This window comes from Phyllostomus discolor, chromosome 1 (assembly GCF_004126475.2).
Source record: "Phyllostomus discolor isolate MPI-MPIP mPhyDis1 chromosome 1, mPhyDis1.pri.v3, whole genome shotgun sequence".
NCBI lineage: Eukaryota > Metazoa > Chordata > Mammalia > Chiroptera > Phyllostomidae > Phyllostomus > Phyllostomus discolor.
The window spans coordinates 65596771-65600301 of record NC_040903.2 but is presented as its reverse complement, the minus strand read 5'-3'; the positions used below and the strand labels follow the sequence as shown (position 1 = coordinate 65600301).

General features: G+C 49.2%; 1 pseudogene; it reads left to right on the top strand.

Annotated features, from left to right (window-relative positions):
• The first annotated feature begins 2168 nt into the window (after positions 1-2168).
• On the top strand, positions 2169-3281 carry LOC114491922 (annotated as a pseudogene).
• The last annotated feature ends 250 nt before the right edge of the window (positions 3282-3531 follow it).

Sequence of the window (3531 nt, the reverse complement as noted above, 5' to 3'; positions counted from 1 at the left end):
GACTGGGTGCGGAGTCAGTGCAGTGCAGCCCCAGGGCAGGTGGCTGCAAGGGCTGGGCAGGGACCCTAAAGCAGGTCCTCCAGGCAAAGGTGCAGGGCTAAATTGCTCTGCACCCTGGTGCACCCTCCCTGGTGGCTCGCACTCCTACCTGCTGCCTCCCAGCACCTTGGGCTACTGCTGCACCCGGGACACAGCAGGGGGCTTGCCCTCCTCATTCATCAGCAGAAAGTGCAGCTTCTAAAAGTCCATGTGGTCCAGGCAGGGAGCCTGCGTGAAGGCCCCGGGCCAGCGCCCTTCGCAGGCAGGCAGAGGAATGGGTACATGGGAGCTTCCCTGCAGTTCCCCATGCCCCACTGCTGTCCCTGGGAAGCACCCCCACCTCACCACCCTGCAGCCAGGATGGCTGTGTTGAGCCCTGCCTCGAGCTTGCCTTCTGCCACCGCCTCCACGTGCTGCTGCATATACTCACCGTCAGTCATCTCCACCAGGCTCAGGTCAGTGGTTCTCGAGCTCAGAGACCCTTACCCAGCACTTCGTCTTCGCTCTGGGACCCATGGCCGCGAGCCTGCGTGGCTCCGGTGCCCAGGTCCTCAGAAGCCGTACCAATGGCGGCACAGGCTTGGTGGGGTGGGCGGGGCGGGGGGGCGTGTGGATGCATTGGGGCCTAGACACAGACGCCAAGGTGCCACCACGCAGCGAGGGGGGTGCGGTGGCTAAGGGCGCGTGGACATGCTCCAGCCCCGGGTGCCGGCTCCACCCGCAGGAGCGATGGGTGGACGCGGAAGCGTGGACCCACTGGGTGTTAGGTGCTGGTGTCAAAGGCTTGGAAGAGAGGCAGGGAGGGTACAGTGGGAGAGGGGCGCTTAGGTGCACTCCAGGAACCAATGGTGGGGGGCCCTCGGGGCACTGTCTAGTAGAGGGTGCCAGTGGGGGTATGGGAGCATGTGGTTGGGGGTGGGGGTGTAGTGGTGAGGGGATAGTCCTTAAGGGGTGTGGAAGTGCCCAAGGACATTTCAGGGAATTCCCAAGAAAGCCACCTGGGACCCCTTCTTCCTCACCTGCAGGACAGCATCCCTAGTTCTGGGACTCAATACAAGCCCGTTGAGGCCTTTTCTTCCTGTTAATGCCTGTTGGCATTGGAACGGAGACAGGCCCTAGAAGTAAAAGGTGCCTGCACAGGGCTAGTGGCAGCAAGGAAGCTGAGTACCTGTGTCTTCGTCTCTTCACAGGCCAATGGGTTCCTTCTCTACCTGCAGGCTGGAGAGGAGCCAGCAGCTGCCACTCTGCAGGGGCTTCAGCAATACAACTGAGGTCTCCTCACAGCGCATCTCAGAATCAAGAGACAGATGGTCAGATGGGGTGCAGACTGAAGTCTCACACCCCTCCTGGAAGTGTGTTATGCACCGGGAAGCAGCGCCAATCTGGTGAATTTCCTAATCAGGTCTATTTTAAAGAATCTTCACTGCAGTTTCAGAAAGCATGTGTTCCGGATCACTGGTTCTCCGGCTTCTCTGAGCAGGGGTTTGGCGATGAGCAAGGCGAAGGTGGTTCTGCATGTTTATGAAGCCCTCTTCTCACTTTAGGAGCCAGAGGCAGGGCTGGGTGCACCCAGGGCTCAGCAGCACCAGCCTCAGGGGTTCCTAGGACCTGGTGCATAGGTCAGATGAGTCTCTGAAAGCACCAAATATTCCACCTCAAGGGCAGGGTCAGGCCAGAATGAAAAAGTGACCCATGCACAACAGGTTTGTATTAGGACAGCCTCCACTGTCTCTGCCCTGAAAGATGTGGGTTAAGGGTTGGGAAGGGCACAGGGGTCAGTATGTAAAATCTACCTGGGACAACATGAAGTCTTATTTAGAGGACAGATCATCTTTACCAGGACCCAGCCATGTTTTCAAGTGATTATACATTATTTTATTAGTGCATTTACAAAGGTCTATAAAAATATCAATAATATATTTTTCCTTAGATTTACCAGTGGGACAGCTAATGCACTAATCATTTGTTTTAAGTGCCAGTGTTTAGGCTGTGTAAAGCTGATTTTATAACTTTTTGTTGTCAGCTGCATTAAAGTTTAATGAAATTAAACACACACATTGCATTTATCTTCAGGGGACAAGGAACTAAACACACTACTGGTTTATTTTTCTATTAAAATACATTGCAGACAGGCGCATTTGAATGGCCCCGAGTGGGGCTCACTCAGGAGCCAAGGAACTCTCTGGGCTTCCAGGCGCAGTTCCTCGGTGCCAGAGCTGGGCCGGGACACCCATATTCAAGAGATTATGACATCTGATACCTACGGTGTTAAAAAAATGAAACTTTTGTAATAATATTGAGGATCATTTCATTAATCTTCCTAGAAAAAGGACCTTTAATTTCACTAATAAGAGCATGAAGGAGGTTAAGAAATCCATGCAACAGTTGGCCACTTACATAAATAGCACAGTTGGACAAGCTGCGACAAGCCCGGATAAACTACATATGGTGATGTACCACAGAAAGAAAGTTTATCATCCTCTTCCAAATCCTTGTTATAAAAAGAAACAGTCCCCTAGAAGTTGGGGCAGTGACATGGCAAATAAAATAAACTGGCTTGTGGGGGCCACCTGCCTGAAAAATCACGTGGTGATAGCAGTGATTCTGGTTCTTTGCAAACAGAAAGCCCATTGTCAGAATACTGTTTCCCCACCCCTCCCCCGCCCCCCGGAGGGTCTCAGAACCATAAAACAATGGCACAAGTTTTGTTCAGCAGGAATTTGAGATTGAATACAGTTTTCGCTGTCTGGGAAAAGAGGAGTATAAGTGAACTTGTAGCTAATTTGGTGAGGACAGACGACTGTGGAGTGGTGGTGGGTTGCCTTCTTGCACTCAGAAATAGTTTACAGGAAGAAAAACAATACATCTCACTTGGCTGCTATGTAGTCTTGTTGTCTCTAGTAAAGTTACTAGTTAAATGCATATTTGAAGAATATGTAATAGTTTGTTTAAACTGGCTTCAAGCAGTCATAAAAATGTGGTGGTCAGAACTATAAATCAAAGCAGTAATTGTACATAATGAAAATATTCACATTTCAAAACAGTAATTAAGTGGGTTATGGGAACATTAAAACCATCTTACTTTGGTTCCAGGATATACTGATAATATAGCTAAGGATGTAGATGCTTATGTATTACAGTTGCATCGAGAGACTTCATCTACTACAGAGCATTTGGTTATTCAGAACATCCCCGAACTGCTTGATTTCCAAAAAACATCTCATGAAAGGACTGTGAACTGAGGAAAAAATCACAGTTATGTGGCTTTTAAAAAGCCACATAATGAAAACACTAACAAAACTGTAACAATCTGCTTTACGTTGAAGTGGAAAATTATTGGAAAGGAGTAGCTTCAACTTCAGTGAGGTGAGAGTAGACTCCGAAGACTGTTCACCTTTGCTGCATTGGGATTTCTACGGTTATTTGGTAACACTGTTTAAAACCTACTGGATCTTAATGCAAACTACATAAGAATATACTTTACGCTATGTG